The sequence below is a fragment of the Ruditapes philippinarum genome, unplaced genomic scaffold (assembly GCF_026571515.1).
Source record: "Ruditapes philippinarum isolate M1 unplaced genomic scaffold, ASM2657151v2 ctg16032_1_1_1_1, whole genome shotgun sequence".
Classification (NCBI taxonomy): Eukaryota; Metazoa; Mollusca; class Bivalvia; order Venerida; family Veneridae; genus Ruditapes; species Ruditapes philippinarum.
This window is the reverse complement of record NW_026858290.1, coordinates 9,763-19,144: the sequence shown is the minus strand read 5'-3', so window position 1 is coordinate 19,144 and position 9,382 is coordinate 9,763. Positions and strand designations below refer to the sequence as shown.

General features: G+C 32.5%; 1 long non-coding RNA gene across 1 annotated transcript; it reads left to right on the top strand.

Moving 5' to 3' along the window:
* Window positions 1-2,114: 2,114 nt before the first annotated feature.
* Window positions 2,115-3,902, top strand: LOC132752692 (uncharacterized). The gene is made up of 3 exons (XR_009628841.1): window positions 2,115-2,867; window positions 3,210-3,395; window positions 3,755-3,902. It is a non-coding gene; the product is annotated as an uncharacterized LOC132752692 (long non-coding RNA).
* The last annotated feature ends 5,480 nt before the right edge of the window (window positions 3,903-9,382 follow it).

The window sequence follows — 9,382 nt, the reverse complement described above, 5'->3', positions numbered from 1 at the left end:
TAAGGGTATGATAAATGCAAAAGTTTTGTACAATATATAACTTTGTCATTATTGAGCCGGTATACATATACAATGTCATGTAGTATGTTATCAAGGTTTTTTTTTATTATTAATTATGAGAATTTTTGTATCACATGTGCAGATCCATATTATATGTGTAATTTATTGTATATTGCTATATTTATATTCATGAAAGATTCTGTATTTATTTGACAAAGTTTTTTATTCCAGCGTAAACGTCGCGTTCTGTTTATAGCATAATATATAAATTAAAGGGATGTTGCGTCATTTGTCATTTGTTATTTTATAAACATCAATTTTTTCTGAAGAAGACTAAACGTCAAAAGCTAAAGAAAAGCCTTTGTTTTTATTGAACTGATTCTTAGCTCACCTTGCACATAGTGTTCAAAGAATGCTATTCCATGCTAAACCCTGGTTGCTATGGCAACTAAAAGAAAAAACTTAAAATTTCTTATACTTCAAAATGGAAAGGGCTAGAGCTTAGATATTTCTCACAAGGCATAAGCTTGTTGGTTTCTACAAAGTTTATTCAAATTATGGTCTAGAGTTAAAAATTGGTCTCTTCTTTTGGGGGTTAAAGGTTTTTTTTTTTATTGCAAGATTATATAGACTGTCTTTGTAGGGATAAATTGAGAAAGTGTATCTTGTATTTTTTGTCTCAACAGACATTGTTTTGAGGATTTTTTCTGTTAAAGCATTAGAAAGATGAAAATGTTGTTGAATGTTAATTCAAAACAAAGTTAATCAGAATAGCCCAAATTTCAAGCTACAGTGAAGTTGATTTCCCCATTCAATAATGGATTATTCCATTAATTTTGTAACACCATCAGAAAGGATACTGTGTCATTTCCGAAATACAATGTAAAATATTTCGGTTCTTGCCTTGCAATTTTATTGTGTAAGATATTGCACAAAGAAACGAAAGTGAACAAAAAATGTTGTTTTTTTTTTTCAAAAAAATAGCTTATTAAGATAAAAGTTTAATTTACAGTATGGATATTACTTAAATACATCCTTTCCGGTTTGCCGGGAAAATCATATATTTCAATTATGTGTACACCGGTCTTACTGAATCTGCTGAACGAATTATGTCATAATATTTCATTCTGATCATAAACATACAATTCAAATCATTAAGTAACGCATATCAATCAGTCCTGAGTCAACATTTTTGCCTCAGAAAACATCTTTATCAATCTGACCTATAAACAATACTAAACCGAAGTAGGACAAAATGGCGGCCTTGCACAAGGCAATGGAGAAATTTTGTAACATAAACTCGTATTTCAAAACAAAGAAATGAAGATGAATGCAATTCCCGGCTGTGTAATTTCCAAGGTTTTCAAGAAAAATCATGGAAAAAACCATGGAAGTCCAAGCTTAAATGGCAGTTTTACTAGGAAACCTTGGACAATGTTGCAGTTGTCCAAGGTGAAAGGGTTTTTTTCTAACTTTTCCTTGGACATATTCCATGGTTGTCTGAAAAATTCCTAGGAATCGCTTGGACAATACCTGGGAAAGTAAAACATAGTTTTTTTCAAGCTGGGAAAATGAACACATTCAGATACTTAGAAAATTTTTAGTTTGGAATTCACTTGGAACGAAACACTTAGAAAATTTTCAGCTTGGACGAAGGACTTAGGCAATTTTTCTTTCATTTTTTCAATCATCCTAATGATAATGAATAATGAATTATTTTACATTTATTGTCATGTATGATGTGCTAGAAGGGAAAAGAATATTTAATCCTTTTCAGAAGATATAAATAGACATTTTAAAGAAATATGATAATTTATTGAGTTTTGTATTTAATTATTAAATATAAAGTTATTAAAAATATCAAATATAATTATACATGTACATGCATACATATGTATAATACATACATGTAAAAAATTTTTAATACAGTATGGAAAATGTTCTGTTGGTTTCTAAGTTTCTAAATGCATGAGTATCTTCCTGCAGTTTGTATCTTTAGACTTTTTTATTTCTTGACAGCATGTAAGCAACAGTTAAATAATTTTTAGAATGCTATTAAACTTTAATATAAGAGTATATGATTTTGTGCCATATAAAATAGTACATTCTCTGAATATTTGTAGACATACATTTAGATTACTCTGCCACTTAGTTTATGTGTACAATAAACACATAAATTATATAATAATTATTGCCCATTATATATATGCAAAATTTGTTAAATATAATAACCAGCTTGCCTGATAATTTCTTTAAGTCAGGATAAATAAATACTGCAAACAGCAGAATATAACACACAGATCAGATAAGACTAATGATTACCATCTGCCCTTCCTTCTATCTATGCATGACTAATCTGACCTCATGGGGCATTCTGGGATACTGACCGGACTGTTCCATGTGATTGTGGTTATTAAGGGAATCTGAGCATGATACATTTGTAAAAAATCAGTTTAGAAGGACATTGAAACTTTGATTTTTTACACACTTATTATTATTTTCAAATTCTACATTTATTTATCATTTGATATGTTTATACATTCAATAAATGTAAAAATATAATGATGGGTGTTATGATTTTTTTTTTGATAATCCCTGTTTCACATTATGATAGACCTGTCCAGACTGAAACCGTTGCAAAATTTGAAATCTCAGACATTCAGTGCTAACCATAAAGGATCTAAGTGGCATTTTAGCTATTTTGGAGATATCATCTTGTTTTTGAATGTTGTGTACATTATTGTGGAATTTCAAAGAAAACATTTATCTAAATGTGACAAGATTGTGGAATTGTTTGGTTGTTGTAAAATGAACTAAGAATGACCTGAGACAGGAAGTTATGCAAGAATCATAGTAAACAGTTTCAGGTAAATAACTTTTAGATACATTTATGCAGAATAATGGTGATTTTAAACAATCAAAATATGTTTATGGCAGCAAGTAAAAATGTTTCTATAAAATAAGGTTGATAAATTATGCTGTGAATAATTATTTGATAATTAGATCTAGATTTATTACCAAAATTATTTAATTATTTCTATACCTGAGTCAGTTATTTGTTTAATTTACTTGTAACTGAAATTCCAAGTTAGTATGCTCAACTTAAATTTTGAAGATAAAAAGTTTAAATTAAGGAGAATTCAATGCATTTAATGTTAAAATAGACTAGATATACTGAAACTTTGCTAACTTAAGTTATATTATTCCAGGAACAGCTGTATGGATATGTAAAGTACAGTGATGACTTCTCAAAAGCCATCAAGCTCCTGTTCAGAAAACTTTATAGTGTTGAAGAATACAGGGGCAGGTGTTTTACTGGCAACAGTACCAACACTAAAACCAAAAGCAATTAAGGCCAGCATTGGAGGACACAATATTACTGAAAGTCTTTCATGGTTTGTATAATTTTATTTCCTAGAATTGTAATCAAATTTGAACATATTAACCTTTCATTGCAGTATTTTACAGTTTTACGCAGCATTAAGTTGCAACTAATGTAGTTAAACTCTAATGTCCTTATACATAGTTATTCAAAGTAAGTAAAATCTGTATTAATTAGGAAGTCTTATATATATTGTTCTTTTAACCTACTGAGTGCTTATTCCCTTGATAATGATAATTGTGCAAGGGAAATATAAAATTATGTTGTCGTTTAAAATATATTGTTTAAGACTTGCATTCCTCATTTGTTACTACATGTATAATTAAGTGTTTTGAATGTAGTTTTTTAATGGCAATTTAATTTTTATTTCAGAGTTGATCAAGAGAAAATGGCCATAATAATGTGACTTTTGAAGCTGTCCAGAAATTGACATTGACATTGATGTTACCAAGAGGAATAAAAATTGTTTTAATAGTTATAATATTTTATGTTTTGTATTCTACCAGTGCTACATATAGTGTTTAAAAGTGATGGAGGCGAGTTTATCAATATGTCAGGGATTAAGGCAACTAGTTATAAGAATGATGAAAATTCCATATCTCAAAGGGGCTATTGTAAGAAATTACAAGCATCAAAGATACAGCGTCTATGGCTTTGCAAGATCATGAAGATGTCCTAGTATTTTCCAGGTTTTCCAAGGTTTTTTTCACTTGAAGAACCTTGGACAATTCCAAGGAAAATAACATTGGACTTCCATGGAAATGTCCAAGCTTTCCGAGGATGTCTATGTAAATGTCCAAGCTTTCCAAGGCTTTCCAAGGATGTCCAATGAAAAAAACCTTGGTCCAATACTCCAAGGTTTCCAAGGTTTATGGCATATGTTCATGGAAACCTTGTACAAGCTCCAAGGTTTCCAAGCATTAGTCCAAGCATTTGTCCTAGGAAAGACCCTGCCATTTTTGTTCTTAATTTACTCTTATTGTATTGAAAAAGTATACCCAATACTCCAAGGTTTTTTCCATGAAAAATTCCACGATATTGTCCAAGGAAACCTTGGAAATTGTACAGCCGGGTTATCAGTGTGCTTCGTTGAAACAGGTATTTTGTTAACTATTTGTGAAGTATTAAGGGATGACATTCAGTATTTATGTAAATATCACCTCCCATGATATCATTTCTAAAATTATACATGTACACATGTGTTATTCACCTCAATAAATGTAAGTGAAAATGGAACAATAATTATGGTAATTATCCATGGTCCTGCTAGAAATACTTAATTATCTTTATCATTTTGTTAACTAAGCAAGAAGCTTATAATTTAAAAATTACCTAACCTTACAATAGTTATCAATTTAAACTTGAAAATCTACTCTAAATGACTTCCCAAACAGTATTTTCTGCAACATGAAAATGATTCATGTAGAAAAATAACACAAACAAAACTGATTTGACTCATGAAAATTTTTGGCCAAACAGTCTGCCACATGAAATTCTGACCTTCCTGAGATCACTGCTGTTTTTTTTTGTTTTTAGCTCACATTGTTAACACTCTAGCGGTCACATTTTTGCATCAATCATCATCAAACTTGGTCAAGATGCTTGTCTAGGTGATAGCTCGGATGAGTTCGAACATGGGTCATCTCGGATGAAAAAGTAGGTCACCGGAGCTAAAAATAGAAAAACCTTGTTAACACTCTAGCGGTCACATTTTTGCATCAATCATCATCAAACTTGGTCAGGATGCTTATCTAGTTAATAGCTTGGATGAGTTTGAACATGGGTCATCTCGGATGAAAAAGTTGGTCACTGGAGCTAAAAATAGAAAAACCTTGTTAACACTCTAGCGGTCACATTTTTGCATCAATCATCATCAAACTTGGTCAAGATGCTTGTCTAGGTGAAAGCTCGGATGAGTTCGAACATGGGTCATCTCAGATGGATGAAAAAGTAGGTCAACGGAGCTAAAAATAGAAAAACCTTGTTAACACTCTAGCGGTCACATTTTTGCATCAATCATCATCAAACTTGGTCAGGATGCTTGTCTAGGTGATAGCTCGGATGAGTTCGAACATGGGTCATCTGGGATGAAAAAGTAGGTCACCGGAGCTAAAAATAGAAAAACCTTGTTAAGACTCTAGCTGTCACATTTTTGCATCAGTCATCATCAAACTTGGTCAAGATGCTTGTCTAGGTGAAAGCTCGGATGAGTTTGAACATGGGTCATCTCGGATGAAAAACTTGGTCAGTGGAGCTAAAAATAGAAGAACCACGTTAACACTCTAGCGGTCACAATTTTGCCTCAATAGTCATCAAACTTGATCAGGATGTTTGTCTAGGTGATAGCTCGGAGGAGTTCGAACATGGGTCATCTCGGATGAAAAAGTAGGTCACAGGAGCTAAAAATAGAAAAACCTTGTTAACACTCTAGTGGTCACAATTTTGACTCAATTGTCATCAAACTTGGTCAGGAAACTTGTCTAGGTCATTGCTGGGAATAAATTGAACATAGGTCATCTCGGATGAAAAAATAGGTCACAGGAGCTAAAAATAGAAAAATCTTGATATTTGGTATACAGCATCAACATGTAGTCACATACAATGGGATATGATTTCAGGTATGTGGCTCATTCATTTCCCGTTGGATGACTAGTTAAATTTTCGGCATTAATTGTAAATGGAAGGAAATTTCGTAACAGTTTTCTCAGCAACTACATATCACAGCCTCTTGATATTTGGTATTATGACTGCATTAACATGTGGTCCCAAGTTCAGGTCTATCGCTTATCCACTTCCTGTTTACCGACATAGTTCGACATTAATGGTAGGAAATTTTTGTATCATCACTGTGAGTCTCGTGAGTCAATTGCTATAATTTATGGTATACAAATGCAACCCGGCCATTTTTGTCTTTGACCCTTTTTGTGATTTTTATTTTTTACTTTAAATGACATCTCCTCATAAACCACTAGGCCAATTTCATACAAACTTCACAGGAATGTTCCTTTGGTGGTCACCTTTAAAATGTTCAAAGAATTTAATTCCATGCAGAACTCTGGTTGCCATGGCAACCGAAAGAAAAAACTTTAAATATCTTCTTTTAAAAAACCCTAAGAGCTAGAGCTTAGATATTTGGCATGAAACATCTTTCTAGTGAGTGTCTACCAAGTTTGTTCAAATAAAAGCCCTGGGGTCAAAATTGGCCCCGCCCCAGGGGGTCATTGATTTTCCCTATATGCATATAGTAAAAAACTTAAAAAAATCTTCTTTTAAAGAACCCAAAGAGCTAGAGCTAAGATATTTAGCATGAAACATGTTCTAATGAGTGTCTACCAAGTTTGTTCAAATAAAAGCCCTGGGGTCAAAATTGGCCCCGCCCCAGGGGTCATTGATTTTCCTTATATATGCATATAGTAAAAACTTAAAAAATCTTCTTTTAAAGAACTCAAAGAGCTAGAGCTAAGATATTTAGCATCAAACATGTTCTAATAGGTGTCTACCAAGTTTGTTCAAAATAAAAGCCCCTGGGGTCAAAATTGGCCCTGCCCCGGGGATCATTGATTTTCCTTATATGTGTAAAGCAAAAACTTAAAAAATCTTCTTTGAAAAAACCCAAATAGCTAGAGTTTAGATATTAAGCATGAAACATCTTCTAGTGAGTGTCTACAAAGTTTGTTCAAATAAAAGCCCTGGGGTCAAAATTGGCCCCGCCCCGGGGGTCATTGATTTTCCTTATATGTGTATAGCAAAAACTTAAAATTTTCTTTGAAAAAACCCAAATAGCTAGAGTTTAGATATTTAGCATGAAACATCTTCTAGTAAGTGTCTACAAAGTTTGTTCAAATAAAAGCCCTGGGGTCAAAACAGGCCCCGCCCCAGGGGTGTCATTGTTTTTAAAAAACTATAGTAAAAAACTTAAAAAAATCTTCTTTTAAAAAGCCCAATGAGCTAGAGCTTAGATGTTTAGCATGAAATATCTTCTTATGGGTGTCTACCAAGTTTGTTCAAATAAAAGCCCTGGGGTCAAAATTGGCCCCGCCCCAGGGGGTCATTGATTTTCCCTATATGCATATAGTAAAAACTTAAAAAATCTTCTTTTAAAGAACTCAAAGAGCTAGAGCTAAGATATTTAGCATCAAACATGTTCTAATAGGTGTCTACCAAGTTTGTTCAAATAAAAGCCCTGGGTTTAAAATTGGTCTGCCCCGGGGGGGCGTCATTGATTTTCCTTATATGTGTATAGCAAAAACTTAAAAAAATCTTCTTTGAAAAAACCCAAATAGCTAGAGTTTAGATATTAAGCATGAAACATCTTCTAGTGAGTGTCTACAAAGTTTGTTGAAATAAAAGCCCTGGGGTCAAAATTGGCCCCGCCCCGGGGGTCATTGATTTTTCCTTATATGTGTATAGCAAAAACTTAAAATCTTCTTGAAAAAAACCCAAATAGCTAGAGTTTAGATCTTAAGCATGAACCATCTTCTAGTAATTTTGTCTACAAAGTTTGTTCAATTAAAAGCCCTGGGGTCAAAACAGGCCCCGCCCCAGGGGTGTCATTGTTTTTAACTATATGTGTATAGTAAAAAACTTAAAAAAAATCTTCTTTTAAAAAGCCCCAATGAGCTAGAGCTTAGATTTTTAGCATGAAAACATCTTCTTTATGAGTGGGGGGGGGGGGGCTATATACAGGTGAGCGACCTCAGGGCCATCATGGCCCTCTTGTTATTGAAGTAGTATCCTAATTTGTACTTCATCTTGTTAATTATGATGTCATTGTTAAAATTTTCATGATGTAAACATACTACAGGGAGTTTATTTTTTTGCAACCTATACTTTCAAGGAAAGAAAAAGAGATGTATTTCTATACACTTAATTGCATTCCTGTTTTGCTGTTGGCCAAAAATACTTTTACATTTGACACTAACCTTTAAATAAACATTAAAGAATTTTATAAACCTGTTGCTTGTTTTAAATAAGAAAAATCCAGTTAAATCTATTCCTTAAGGTGAGTGATATAGGGCCATCATGGCCCTCTTGTATGTTAAATTTACATGAAATAGGCAATTAATCAGTGTGTCATATATTGTCTACAAAATTGGATATAAATGAGTTATTTACATATCTGGGGTCACTTAAATGAAAGCTATTGGTATTAGTTGGTAAGGTTAGTAAGAACAAAATAGTCTCAATAAATTTCGACGGCAAGACAGACCAATTTTATAATTTGATATTTCATAGATGTCTGTCTTTTACGAAGGGCAACCATCGTATATATATAAAAAAAGCTCTAAAGCGCCCAATTTGTTGGGCTAGTAAGAACTGTATCTGTATATAAGAAAAAATTCAGCAAAAGTTACCAGATTTTCTCCACTAACTTAAAAAATAAAAAAGTTTCATGAAAAGTTGGTGTGATTCTTTCAGAAGAAATATTTTTCTTTTCATAAAATGCTCATTTTAGAGCCCACAATACATCTTTAACTAAACTATAAATAAGTCCTGGTCTCCTGCATACTTATACAGCATACATGTATATGAAACATATAACCAGGCAGGTGTTTTTACTGAAATGTCTTCTTGATGATACTTTCCAGAAACCTTTATTCTTAGTCCAACTAATTTGTACATGGCACAACGATGATATTGGCTATTTTCGTGTCTGGGCAATATCTCGAGCCTTTAAAGCAAGATTTTCTGCCCCAGAAGCAAAAATATTCTTCAGAATTCAAGCTTTGGCACCTTCATATATTTTTACTACCTTTTTATCTATGCTCAGACTATCATGTTTCTATAAAATGTGTGGAATTAATAAAAGGCAGGAAATGATGTTAAATTACCTTAAAACAATGGATTCATGAAATGTGTGCAATGGAAAATGTGAGAGTAAAATATAAATATTTTGCAGGTTATTCATTGATGCAAATTCTTTATTTAATGATAATTATTCACTAGCTGAACAAAGATTGTTTAAAATCTCCTATTATTTCTACTTTTGAAAAAACAGAA